The sequence below is a fragment of the Zingiber officinale genome, chromosome 9B (assembly GCF_018446385.1).
Source record: "Zingiber officinale cultivar Zhangliang chromosome 9B, Zo_v1.1, whole genome shotgun sequence".
Taxonomy (NCBI): Eukaryota; Viridiplantae; Streptophyta; class Magnoliopsida; order Zingiberales; family Zingiberaceae; genus Zingiber; species Zingiber officinale.
In genome coordinates, this window is record NC_056003.1 from 99,567,182 (window position 1) to 99,581,861 (window position 14,680).

General features: G+C 42.6%; 2 long non-coding RNA genes across 2 annotated transcripts in view; both read right to left on the reverse strand.

The window, feature by feature from the left end:
- Positions 1–1,057: 1,057 nt before the first annotated feature.
- On the reverse strand, positions 1,058–1,879 carry LOC122025649. The gene is made up of 3 exons (XR_006123794.1): positions 1,397–1,879; positions 1,217–1,318; positions 1,058–1,128 (listed from the first exon to the last, which is right to left on the reverse strand). It is a non-coding gene; the product is annotated as an uncharacterized LOC122025649 (long non-coding RNA).
- Positions 1,880–6,063: 4,184 nt separating this feature from the next.
- LOC122025102 overlaps positions 6,064–14,680 on the reverse strand; it is a 60,339-nt gene continuing 51,722 nt past the window's right edge. Inside the window, exon 4 of the long non-coding RNA XR_006123604.1 lies at positions 6,064–6,290. This is a non-coding gene — a long non-coding RNA (uncharacterized LOC122025102). The remainder of the gene's footprint in view (positions 6,291–14,680) is intronic.

The window sequence follows — 14,680 nt, forward strand, 5'->3', positions numbered from 1 at the left end:
CCGAACACATGTACACAACTACACACGTATAATCAACCAAAAATCTCCAATAATCCCCCTGGACACATATGCACAGATCGTAAATACAATCAACATGTATCCTCCAATAATAAACACATCAGACACGTGTATAAACCACAAACATACAATCAACGTAACTCCTCCAAAAGTACATAACCAAACACGTGTGTACATACAACATGCAAATGTACGGTCAACATGATGTCTCCTAAAACACATACCAAGCTACATACAATCCACATTATGTACCCAATCAGCATGGTAATACTAACAGCCCGACAATCCCTACGAGACCTACTCTACACGTGTAATCACAACAGAGTAGATATCAAGAGCTGAGACTGTATATGAATTAAATAGATCATCACAAGGGTCAAGCATAAGTATCATGCAGGAAGAACAACAATCGATCATGATATAAGATAAAGCAGCCTAATTCATCCAATAATAACCATGCACTAAGTTTCAAAGAAACTATAAAGAGGTCAAGGAAGAAATACCCGCCTTTATCTGTAGATCGTGTCCAAAATAAATCTCACGTCGAGACGCTCGTCCCGAATCCAAATCCTGCGATCATATAGTATATTTAGCTAATTACATATGAAGTAAATAATTAAACAACTTTCCCCCACCTAATTAGGATAACCCTAATCAAATATGGTTATGGATTAATCCCCCAACAATCCCTAATCATAATACAACCTACTTAGATTAGGTTATACATGATACATTTCTAAAATTCCTCCAAATCAACAATAATCCAATTTTATCCAATACATAACAATACCTCCCAATTCAATAATCATCCACTCAACCTATCAACCAAATCATCAAAGCATCATCAATCACAAACTCCAACATGATTCACCTTTATATTCTCACCCATATCCATAATTTCCAATCCAAAATCCCTAGTCCAATATCAACATGGATTCAACAACACATACTGAGTAAGAACAACCCTACAACCCCTTATAAAACCTAATTTAGCCCCTACTAATGCAAATAACAGAGATACCTCTCTGGAAATCACTTACCGTGAGGTTTCGGTAGCAAGTTCTGAATCTCACAGCCCACAAGAACCTCTGCTGACCGCTACCAAGAACCCTACACGAATTTCTTCCAAGATCAAACCATAAATCCAATCATATAGCACAGGATTTGTTGAAACCCGAATTCACAGTACCAAACTCACCTCAACAACCCCTTACCTTCTCACCCGTGACCTCCACAGCTTCAAGGATTGGAGTGGCAGTGATCAGCAACAGTGCAATCCTCCAATACTTCGATCTGACGCCTTCCTCCAATACAGAACAGGAAGAACATCACACAACAATAAAACCTTTGAATCCATTAGGGTCCAAAGGAAACTTACCTAACCCGATCGCCCGCTTCAATCCATCTGAGGTAAGGGCACAGAGCATGCACCAGTGATCAGATCCAAGAAGAGAACTGAAGGAGGTCAACCGGCTAGGGGGCGACGCAATCCCAATCTCGTTGTGCCCTAACTCCGCCGGACCACCATTTCTCGCCCGCAATCGATCGCCTGCAAGAAATTGTCGCGGTAGTGATCAGTTCACTGGAGAAGGCTTGGACAACATCAGCTCCCTCGAGATTTCGGTGATGGTCCTCAATCGACGCGAGGAGGCCGAGACCATCGAGGAAGAGTCGTCCTCCGTCGACTTCGGGTCATCCGCAAGAGAGAGCAATCGGGAGAGAGGAAACCGAGAGCTGAGGAAGAAGAACCAGCCATTTGTTTTCCCTTCAAAGCTCCGGTGGTTGCTTGCGCCGGCGACACCGAGAGGAGGAGAGGAGAAATCGCCGGAGAGGAAAGGGGATTTTGGGCGCGAGGTCGAGGAAGAGGAGATCGGGGAAGAGGGGGTGGGAATCGGCGAATTTTGGGAAAAAAAAAAAAGAAAAGAAAGAAAAGAAAATGAATTTATAATTGAAAACATTTTCTCACTTAAACGGGTATCCCAAATAGGCTTTATCCGCACCCTCCGATCGATCCCCTCAAAACCCTCCGTACGAGCTCCGAAAAATTCCCAAAAAATTTCTAAAAATTCTGGAAAAATCCAATAAGATTTTTCGTCCAGTAATATTTATTATTTATTTTGCGATATCTTACAACTTGCTTGCGTGTAGAAGAGTTGTAGAGCAGTAGCATGAACAATAGCAGCTAGCACAGAGATTGACTTCGAACCCGAACAGTGCTATCCAGCCCTGGACCTCGAGCTCTCTTTTATAAGAACCGTCAACGTTCGGTCGACCGATCCCTGGGTTCGGTCGACCGAACCCGCTCCATTCCTTCTGTGCTGAGATTTGCTGAGATCTAATCTTCGAGCATTAACTGATCTTTAATGGTTCGGTCGACCGAACGGTGAATTTCCCTTCTCGCTGAGATTCACACTTAATGCTCCATTAATGCTTTTATTGGTTCGGTCGACCGAACCTCATTTTCAGCCGACTAATCATGCTGTGATACCATGTTTTCGAGCCTGAACTGTTTTGCCAAATTTACCTGTTTGGTCGACCGAACCATTTTTCAGTCGACTGATAAAATACCTTGATCAGTTGACTGAATCTCCTGTTCAGTTGACTGAACCCTTGGTAAATTGAAGGTTTCTGAGTGCTGGTCGCGTGGCTGCTGACAGAACCTGATTCTGAGTTCTGAGTCAAAAGTTATGACCATTTGAAGTCCCAGGGGTCATATGATTCTGCAACACAAAGTTAGTTCGATATAACAATAATATTCCTGCAAAACAAAGTTAGCACAGTTATAATACATGAGTAGTAATATGCATGAGTATAACAGTTAGGACTATCTTGATCTCAACTTGGAAACCTTCCCGGTTTCTTCAGTTGAATCAGCGACCTTAGGTTGTTCCCTTCAGGAACCCGACCTCATTGTCGCTCCTCCAGTTATTTACCTCAACCTACCTGCCAAACGTTAGGTCCTCCAGACCTGTTTGGACTTTACTGTCTGGTCATGACTAGGGCTTTCCCGATTAAGTAAATAACCTGCACACTTAGCTAAATCATCAGATCATAACAAGACTTAACTTGAACCTTTGACAACATCAAAACTCAGGTTTGATTCTGGTGCACCTTGCACCAATAGTTCCGCCAATGAATAAACCCTTTTGTTCATGTTCTAATTCAGGCGGAACTGCTCAAAACTTTTGGGTAGCTTTTGGAGAATAATCTCGACCTGGGTTTCCCCATCGATTTCAGCTCCTAGTGTTAGTATTAACCCTAGTACCAATTATGAGATGATTGTAAAGGGGTCATTTTGTATCATATATCATTATTAATAAAAGACATAGTTCGTTATTATATTTATTTCAGTTCATTGCCAATTGAATAAGTATAATAATGTCCTTAGGTAGTAGGTTCTTATCTACAGTATATCAATTGATTGAATTGATAGTGAGATATTGTAGAGAACACTACTCTTAACTATTCCTAGTTGAGCATTAATATACAAGGACAATATTAATACGTTAAGACTAGCATGTAGGTCGACGGATGACTTAATCTCACAAGTCATGGATATGAGATATCAGGTTGACACATGGGTATATATTAGAGAATATATACTGAATGACCCGCCATGAGAATGTTTCATGGATCGTTATATGAGTGTTATAAACATTCTTATGTGACTATTGGTATGAATAGTCCTTAGACCTGAAGTCACTACGGTTCCCTACATAAGAAGTTATGTACTTTGGTATCGGCAAACATCACCTGTAACAAAGTGGACAATAAAGTCGATCACTAGGTATGCAATGAATTATGCGAAGGGATGCGAGTGATGTAGATGAGATCTATCCCTTCCATATGACAGAAGTGATATCTGTGGGCCCCTTGATTAGTATGACACAAAGAAAGCATGACCATGCTCAAATGAGTCAATATGAGATATTGAGCTTATTTGATTGAGTGTGTCTACTTAGAGATCAAGAAACACAAAGGTTAATAAGAGGATGACACGGTTATGCCTCATTGATCAATCTAGATATCAAGGATAGAGGGACCAAGTCATACAAGATAATAGCCACGGACAAGTTAGGTCGGATCTTGACCTTCTCATCACTTGGGTAGCAATGATGCCTTGCTAGATGTCACTCATTGCTTATGTATCTAAATATTGATTTGGGTACATTGCCAACATTACGAGAACCTATTGGGTCACACACAAAGAACAAGTAGATTTGGAGATGGGTTCATATGATGAATCATTGGATTAAGTTTTATCCGAATTGAGTTTATTGAGTTAGACTAAATTGGATCTAATTGTTGAATTAAGCCCAATTCAAACTAGACTCAAGGAGTCAATTCAAATTAATGAAATGTGATTCATTGAATTTGAATTGTATGAGATTAATTGAGTAAGACTCGATTGAATTAGACTTGAGTTAGACTCAAGTGAGGATTAATGAGATATTCATTAAATTTCGAAATTCAATGATTCATTTGATTCAATTTTTGAAATTAAATTTGAAATGAGGAGTTACAAGTGTGTGGTCCTTAATGGAATGTAAATGCTCATTAAGGCTGATCCGGCAGTAAGGTAGGGGGACCCCCTCTGGAGGGGAGTCAACGCCACGTGGAGGTCAAAAGGCAAAATGGTCAGCATGAGGCCCATCCGATCGGAGAAGGGTCGGGTCAACCGGCCGATCGGGTCCGGGCGGAATCAAAGACAACTCGACGGGGAGTGGGGTTTCCGACGCTCATGGTGAACAGGGTCGCCGGGCCGAGCGGGTAGCCCGCTCGGCCTAGGCGTAAAGCATCAATGCTGTGAAGGAACAATCTCAGCCGAGCACCTGGTCGGACTAATACCTACGCCCGGTCGGACCGATGCCTACCGAGCAGATGGACGCTCGGCTCGGGGAGAAAGGAGACAAGGACAAGGTGACATTGGGGAACATTATCTTCTGACAGCAGGCATATTCGATGACCAGGCCAAATGCAGAATCGTACGACGGAAGGTTCTACTGTCCCATCAGAGAGGTGCTCAGACTGTAGCAGTATGGTGTCAGGCATGCTCCTCTGGCAAGCCCATACTAAGGCATGGTATAGGACACGTGTACGCCTCGGTAGATGTGCACAAGCCTCCCCACAGCTCTATATATGAGCCCTCAGACTTCGCCGGAGGTACGCGATCTCGTATCTTTGGAGCCACTTCATCGTTCTCCTCTTGCCTGACTTGAGCGTCGGAGGGTCGTCGCTGGGAACCCCTTCCCGGCTCGACTTCCTTGCAGGTTCGCCGGAGATTCATACGGTCGGTCAGAGATCCGCATCATCAGTTCGGAGAGTGCCATGTGCCCAGCGTCCATCTACTCAGTGTTCGGACAGGATCAAAGGCTATTAATGCTAATTAAGTATTTTCATTGGATGAAAATATTTAAGTGTTTTTCTCTTCATTTTGTCTTAGCTCTTCATTCTCCTTGCTCTTCTCCTCTCTTGGCCGAAAATCCATTCTCAAGGTTGCTAGCACAACCTATCTTCATTTGTGAGTTTGTGAGACAAATGGACGCTTGTTCGTGTGGATACCATAAAGGCACGAATGTGAGATCGTGTTGTGACCCGAGCTGTCGGGAGTCCATGAACACGCTACAAAGGTATAATATCTCATGTTCCTATGTAAACTTAGTATATTTTTTTTCTCTTTTCGCATGGATCTTCTGGAGGAAATAAGTTTTTCCACTGCGCATTTGTGTGTTTAGCAACCTATTTCTTTACACCAAGGACTTCCATCTCATTCAAATGAGTCATCATCTTGAGGATATGATCCCTCATGGGTGTCCCCTCAGTCATGGTGTGTAACGACCACCCTACTTACTATACTACTCTCTAAAGGTGACTGTTACTTAACTACTAACTCTACTTAACCGATATGATTAAAACCACGAGGAGTCTCTGCCGAAAAATTTCAGCAGCATCTCCCCTACACCGGTGACCATAAAATGAGATACATATATAGTATACATCAGCCACAGGTGGCTAGAACATATATCAAACACCCACGCAGTTAAATAAGTGTCAAACACCAAAAGTTCATACTATACTGAATTCATCTTAGCATGCAAACTAAAAAAAATAATCTCAAATGACATGGAACTTAAAATACAATCTCCAATATTTCTAAATCACTAAAACGCAGAAACTTAAAAATTCCCAAGTCTCTCCCATAGTCCTGGCATCACACATCATCGAACACCTCCTTGTCGCCTTCCTTTGCTAAAACTTTTCCTTTCCTGTATCTACAGTAAGAGGAAATGCAAACTATAAGCAAAATTTCTTAGTAAGCGCTATCTAACTCACAAAAACTCAAATGTGTATGTATACGAGAAGAACTAGAAACTGAATACTTTAAAAGAAAACATATAAAGCTGCTCATGTCAAAAGTACTGAAACTAGGAAATAAATCTACTCATGCATATTCAATAGCAAGCACTAAAATTTACATACACATGATATACAAGAATAAAACTGCATGCTGGAAAGCAAGGCTAATCATGCTCAATAAACTAATCAGGAAACCAATAAAACTAACACTGCATGCTTTGAATTAAAAGAAACTAACTTGCTGAATGTTAAACTTAAGTGAAGCTTATTTCTTTTGTTTGAAAACTTATACTTTAATACTTCAAAATAATAATAAACTTTCTTCTTGGGCTCATGCATAGTAACATCTTATGCGCGTTCCTTAATAGGTTGGGGTAGCGAGCCACCAATCCTAAAAGAGCAGACCTCGGTCTACCAGGGCCAAGACCTCGGAATTGGACACCTGGATTTGTTTAACGACAACCTCGGAAGTCGGGTACTAGCCTCTTAAATAAAGTAAAATACTTATTATCTTTTATTACTTCTAATATATAATGCCTCGGCATTTTCTTTAGCACCTTGTGTGTCAAAATCCCTAAAGTCTTGACTTTGGGATCTACTTAAGGCCTTGGCCTTTTTCTTTCTTTTCTTTATCTTTCTTATACTTGTTAATACCTCTAATAAAAGAATGTCTCATACCAAAACTGCACTAAAATGCTTAATAAATCTATGACAAACTAAACTGAATGCTTCAATCTAAAACTACAATACAATTGGAAAACTGCAATACCAAACAAAACTAAAACTAGAATACTAAACATAACTAAAACCAAAACAGTAAACTCCAAGGTTGTTTATGTCCCTTTTGTGGGACAAACCAAATTGAAACTTGTTGGAATTAAAGCCTTTGTGAAGCTTGCTGGAATCTTAAACAAACCTATGTAAAACTGGTTTAAACTTGTACTTTTATAGAGCAACAGAAACGAAACTGCAGGTCTAATTACTCTACTAACTAATTACTCTACTAAAGGTTCTAACCGAATGCTCCCAAAATCCCAAGCCAAAAGTTGTTCATCTCCCTTTCATAACACAAAATCGAAAGCTAACAGTGAAGAGGAAAACAAGCTACAAGCTCAAGATTTATCCCAAACTATCTCATGTTCATCGCCTACTGCATATACCAATAAGACTAACACCCTTCTGTTCAGTACTGCGACAAGGAACCAAAAGGAAATTATCACTGTAAACTCAAATTTCAGCCCACAGCAAGGAACCAAAAAGAGATTTCTCATTGCCTAGAATAACAAAATCTGAATTCAAGCTATAAAGATTGAGGTATAAAACCCACATGCTTGAACTTTACCTATCCTGATCTTTCTTTGAACTCATGGCAGCAAACCCTTATCAATGACTTACACGGCAACTAAACAAAAAGGAACCCAAATTGCAACTACTCTGCATAACATGATCTGAAACACAAGGAAAACAATTTGCTACTACAATTATTCCTTATACCCTGTGCTACGGCAATGAAACAAAAAGGGAACAATGCAAAGATTCAGAAACAAGAAGAGGAACAAGGAATAAACCCCGGAGCTATCCTACTACAGGTGAGTAGCAACTTACTCTTGTTCTTTAACTCACAATCGGAAACAACTTCTAGGGATTCGGCGAGCTTGAGATCCCAGCTCTTCCTCGTGCCCCCGAGCTCTCCTCGACGAGAGGTTCTTGAGGCTGCAAAGGAACCTCGGATTGATCTTTGGTCGGCCCCGGAGACGAGAAACCCTAGCTGCCTTCGGTTCCGCCCGAGCTCCGCCATCGCGAGTGAGAGAGAAAAGGAGAGGAAGGGTTTCGGCCACCGAAATTATCAAGCCCTAAGTTCCCTTCTTATAACTCCAATATTCTGTTAACTATCTTAAATAAATTTGCTACCTTTTCTAAACAGAACCGCCCGCGTGAACACTTGGTCAGCCGTGCGTTGCTTAAGGCTTGGCTCGTGGGTTCAAATCTCGGCTACAACCCTTTTCTTCCTATTATTTCCCGTTATTAACTTCTACTACTTAAATACATTTCATGCTTCTTTTAATCAGCAACGCTCGCTGGAACACTTGGTCAGCCGGATTCGCTTAAGAGTTGGCTCGGCCGGAGGTCTCCGGTTCGAATCTCGGCTTGGACATTTTTTTGTCGAAACTTCTTTCGTTTAGTAAAAATAACAAACGACCTCCAAAAATTACATAAAAATACTCTAAAAATTTCTAAAAATCCCTAGAATATTTCTATAGCATGTTCTCTACCTTGTACATGCATTAGTTAGCGTCCATAATCTAATGTACTAAGGAAAACCACATCAAAGGTATCTTAGGACCTCCTAACCTACATACAATGAACATAAGCATAACCAGTGACATAAGTATGACAACATAAATGTAAGCATAGGCATAAACATGAACATGACTTGAACATACTTGCATGCATACTTATAAACATACTATTGTGGTGGCCTAGTTGCACTTAGTAGTACCGTAACATAAGTTGTTGATCAGACAACTACTCTAGCGCTAGGTTGGTAGGGGTCCGAACTTAGGACCGGAGTTCCCCTTTATTCTGGCGCGCTCACCGGGCTTAGGTCTCCGGATCATACCACCATCCCAGAACATATCTTAATTGATTCTGGCACGCCCACCGGGCTTAGGTCCCCAGATCATACCATCATCCCAGAACATATCTTATTTGATTCTGGCGCGCTCACCGGGCTTAGGTCCCCAGATCATACCACTATCCCAGAACATATCTTGTTTGATTCTGGCACGCTCACTGGGCTTAGGTCCCCGGATCATACCACCATCCCAGAACACATCTTGTTTGATTCTGGCGCGCTCACCGGGCTTAGGTCCCTGGATCATACCACCATCCCAGAACATAAATTGGCAAGCTCCCCAGGCTTAGGTCCCCGGTTCATACCTATATAGTGATGAGGAATTTTGGGTCGTTACATGGTGGTTGTCATTAAGTTTCTCATGGCCTCCTGCTTGGCAGCCCTATTCTGGTTGTAAAATACCAAAAAATGACGAATAATGATAAGAGAATTTTTCAAAATTTTTGAAAATTTTCTAGAAATTTTTCGGAGCTTGTATGGCTTCAGTTACGGGGATAAAATTTGGCTTCCGGGAAAGCTTGTTTGGGCAACCCTATTTTAGCGAGGAAATGTTTATTTCTTAATTCCTTTTTCTTTATTCCTTCGTTTCCTTTTTCCCCCTCCGAATCCACACGTCGAGCCGTTCCCCTTTCCTTCTCTTCTTCCTCGCTGAACCACCTGCGTGCCTTAACCTCCCTCCTCCTTGCGCCAAGCCGCCGACCCCTTGCCAAAACCGCCACACGACGGTTCCTTCCCCTTCCTTTTTTTCTTCCGTGATGCCAAGCCTTCTCTTCATCTTCTTCATCGCGTCGCCGCCACCACAGCCGACTATCTTCTTCTTCTTTCCCCTCTCCTCTTCCTCTCCTCTGGTCGACGCGACGCTGACCCCGATCCACCGGCATCTGAGCCCTAGCACCGTTGTTGTCGCCACAGCCGACAAGGCCGAGACTCCCCTCTGCCCTAGTGCCGACACCCCACTCCCGATGTAAAATACCGGAAAATAGGCGAATATTAAGGAGGGAATTTTTCGGAATTTTTAGAAATTTTTCGAGAATTTTCGGAGCTCGTACGGACGAGTTAACGGGGATAAAACGGGATCCGGAAAAGCCTGTTTAGGCTACCCCATTTAAGTGAAGAAAAATTGATTTTCCTTTTCCTTTTTAAATTCTTTTTCTTTTCTCTCGCCGAACCCGCGCGTGCCATGCCCTAACCATCCGACGGTTCCTTCCTTCCCCTCTTCTTTTCCTCTTCGTCACCGAGCACTTCACCTCCTCCATCGACGACGGCCTTTCCCTAGACGAGCCCTAGCCGCCAGCCACCGAGACAATCTACTTCCTCTCCTCTTCCTTCCTGTCCATGCACTGGCGTCGCGTGAGCCACTGCCGACCCATTGTCGTCTTCCCTAGCGTCGCTCCGTTGCCGCCGCCACCACACGGGACAGCGGCGACGCCCCCACAGTAGACGCGACCGAGACTCCGCCCTGCCCTAGCCGACTTCACTCTCATCCCTTGCAGCCGATTGGTGGCCGCAACCCACAGTGCGCCTCTGACCATCGCCGGCCATCAGGTTCTGCCGAGCCACTTATTTGGATCTAGTGCCACTACTAGCTTCTGTGCTGCTTGCTGCCACCGTAGAGCTGTTTACCTTGACTCGCAGTAGCCGGCAGCCCTATTCTAGCCGCCACTCTTAGATGTGAATAGAGGTAAGGAGCAGAGATTGATTTAGAGTTTGGTTATCGTTGGTGTGATGATTTCTTGAGCTCCATTTTTGATATGGATCGTGAATCACAGGTTATTTCTTGGGTTCCAGCAACTACCTCTGTTCCGGCAGCAACGTTATCGGGTGAGGCTTCAGAATTAGGTAAGTGGAGGACGTAATTTTGAATACGAACTAGATTTAATTCTAGCTATGAAAAGGATAGGGTTATTGGGGCGATAAGAAATGATTAGGGTTAAGGAACTAACCCTAGTTGACCAATTGATTTTATTTAATTAAGGTTCGTTAATTGTGTTGGGTGGATTAGTTGGATCCAATTTATAACTTCTTAAATTGGATTAGAATTTAATTTGGCTAATTTTGGTATGATAGAATTAGCTAAACTAGACTTTATGTTTAATACACAGGACTTTGACGCGAGACGAGTATCTCGGAGTCAGATTTGGACCATTTTGTCGGAGGCGGGTACTTTTGACTTATGTCATTTGATATACATAGTAGTGAATTTAACATGTTGCATTAATTATGTTCCTTATTTGTTTCGGTTAGTCACTACCCAATACCTGTTTGGATTGATTGTTTGTTTTGCATCTCATGTATATTTTACCTGCTTATACATGTTTATAGGGGTAGTGATATACCATACTTTGCCATGTTCAGGACCTAAGTTTTATACCTTCTGTGTACCCTTGGATTGATTTGATTCATTGACCTATGATGCACTGTTATATATATGTGGATTAGGTCAGGATATTTTGTGGTTAGTGTCATGCACCATTTGCATGATTGCATGCTGTGCGATAGTCCACTCCATTATTGTTGAGCACATCGTCAGTTACATGGATCTGCACACACCACCACTCATGGGTTAGTGGTCGATTCAGGCAGAGTGTGTTGCAGCAGGGACTCTGTTAGGCACCGTTGGTCCGCTCATGGGTAGTGTGACACAACGTGTTATCCGGCAGGGTTCCTCCCCGTCACTGTGTACCGGGAGATGAGAGCATTGCGCTCCCCCATTTATGATTTGGGGTAGGAGGATAGGTGTACTCCGACAGCATCCCGTCCACTCGGTCACTCATCAGGAGTAGTGACGACAGAGTGCACGGTTGTCACAGCCCTATGTTGTCAGGGGTGACCAGGACGCATCATTGGCATCATATGCATGATGCATTTATTGCTTGTGTTTGTGCTTGCTGCATTTATATGCTGCATATTGTTTGGATACCTATGTTTGACATGCATACAGGATTCCTATACCACTCAGACTGTTTGTCCTTATACTCAGGTCCTGGTTAGTACAGTTTCTCTCCTGTTTACTTCAGTTGCATTTTATCTTTCTTATATCAGGAGACTGTACGCATGATTAGTACTAGGTGTTATTTCCCTACTTTGTATATCAGTTGTACCTGCTGAGTGTTGGACTCACCCCGCCTCCATTGTTGATATTTTCAGGTTGATGCTGTCAGGAGAAAGTTCCAGTTGCTGGTCCCTGCAGACCTCGAGGATATGATCGGTTTTCTTTTGGTTTCTTTTCTGTTCTAGACTGTTTTGAACTTGTTATGTTTTGGATTATTCTACTTATGGACATTGTATGGATTTTATTATGTCGATGGATTTGGGTTTGGATTTATTCTACTACATGCCTGCCTGGACGGCAGAATAGGTGAGTTCATCGGATTTGAGATTTACGAGTGAAGTGGAGTAGGGTTGATTTCGAGTCAGGGTATTATCCTTCTGTTTACTTATATAAACTGCGTGGTGATGGTTTATTTTATTGTTATTATTCCAGTCGCATGTGGCTGAGGTATTTAGTGCTTGTAGAAAAGTTTCAGATTGTCCACCGTACAGGGGAGATGCTGCCGAAATTTTCTCGGATAGGGACTCCTCTGGGGCGTGACACCCGACGCTACAGCCGTCGCGGCTGATCGCTAGCCACCCGAGCCCTCGCCTCCGTCCGATTTCCCCTCTCCCTGAGTCGTCGCTGTGCAGGTGGATCTCTATTCTTTCCTTCGTCGGCAAGGACGCGCTGTGCCCTAGCACTGTCGCCAGCCACCAGATTCGAACCAACACCAATTTCCCTCTGTGCCCTAGATCGCCGACTCTTGGTGTCTCTTCATCATGACACCAACCGGTCTTCTCTCACTGCTACTCGCTGCTCTGGTTCACCACTACAGTAGCTTTGGGGAGGAGGTTACAAATCTAGTTTCGGTAAGATTTAGTGGGTATTAGGTTAATTTCATGTTCTATATGGATGTTGAGATTGTTATGTGACTGAGCATTCTTATCTCTTGCTCACGAAGGGTATCCAGTGCTGAATGCTCTAGATCAACAAGCACTGCTGTGAAGTATTCCAGCAGCTCCGTTGTGATTGTTAGTCTACCAGCCTTTGTAGCTTGGCCAGCATTGTTCATTGGCGATCCACAGCACCGGTCATTCTATTTTGGGCAGGGAACCCTTTCGACTGTGAGCCATCAACGATCATCTTGGATTTGGGTGAGTTCTTATGAATTTGTTTAGTTTAAGTTGTTGTGATGGATTATGCTTATTGCAAGTCCAAATTTGAATGGATTGGTTAAGATGTGATTGAGTTAGATGATCCAATTAGGGTTAACTGATGGATCTAATCTAATCGAGGTTAATGAATGAATTAGGGTTCCTGGTGAATGAGGATTTTGGTTTAGCTATTTTGTTTATAATAAAACTTAGCTAAACTGTATGATTTATTATAGGATTCGGATTCGGGACGAGCAGTTCGACATAGAGGTTGATTAGCTCGATCTACATTGGAGGCGGGTACCTTGACTTATCTTTGATAATGTCATGTTGATATGTTTAGTAGGTTATAACCTTTAGTAATGATTATGTTCGTCTTTGCTTCGGTTGGTCACTACCCGATACTTGTTACATGCTTGTTTTGTTTACCTATTATGCACTTCATGTTAGTACCTACCTGATTATACATGCTTATAGGGGTAGTGACACAACCATGTGTTTATTATGTTCAGGATCTAGGTTTTTATACCTTATCTGGTATGTGTACCTTTGATTTGTTTCATTGTCCTATGGTACACATTTTATATATATATGGATATTGCTATGCTGTTCAGGATTCTGTCATGCTTAGTGTCATGCATCATTCGCATAATTGCATGTTGCGCGATAGTCTGCTCCATTATTGTTGAGCACATCGTCAGTTTCATCTCTGTCGGTGCTCCGTTGGTATGCTCATGGGTAGCGTGATGCAGCGTGGTAGCACGTCAGTTTTGCTCTGTCGGTGCTCCGTTGGTCAGCTCATAGGTAGTGTGACGCAGCGTGGTAGCATGTCAGGGATCCCTCCCCGTCATTGTGTACCGGGAGATGAGAGTATTGTGCTCCCCCACTTATGATTTGGGGTAGGAGGATAGGTGTACTCCGACAGCATCCCATCCACTCGGTCACTCATCAGGAGCAGTGACGGCAGAGTGCACGGTTGTCACAGCCCTACCCACTCGATCTCACCATCGTGTGTGAGATGACTGACTGGCGTCAAGGGTGACCATGTCATTGGCATCATATGCATTGATGCATTTACTGATTGTGTTTGTTGCATTTATATGCTGCATTTGGATGGATGCATATGCTTGACATGCATACAAGATTTATGATACTCTTGGTCTGACGACCTGACTATTCTGATAGGAGGCCCTGGTGAGTACAATTCCCTTCAGCCCTTTTTTATTATGCATTTGCAACTTTTGTCTAGGAGACTGTACTCCATAGTTATTACTTCAGCCTTGTACTCTTTGAATTTATCAAAGCATTAGACTTGCGGCACATCAAGTAAATGTACCCGTATCTCGAATAGTCGTCTATAAAAGAAACAAAATATTTGAAACTACCTCTTGCCTGGATAGTCATAGGTCCACACAAATCATAATGAACCAATTTCAACACATCTTTGGATCTATACCCCTTTGACTTAAAAGACCTCTTGAT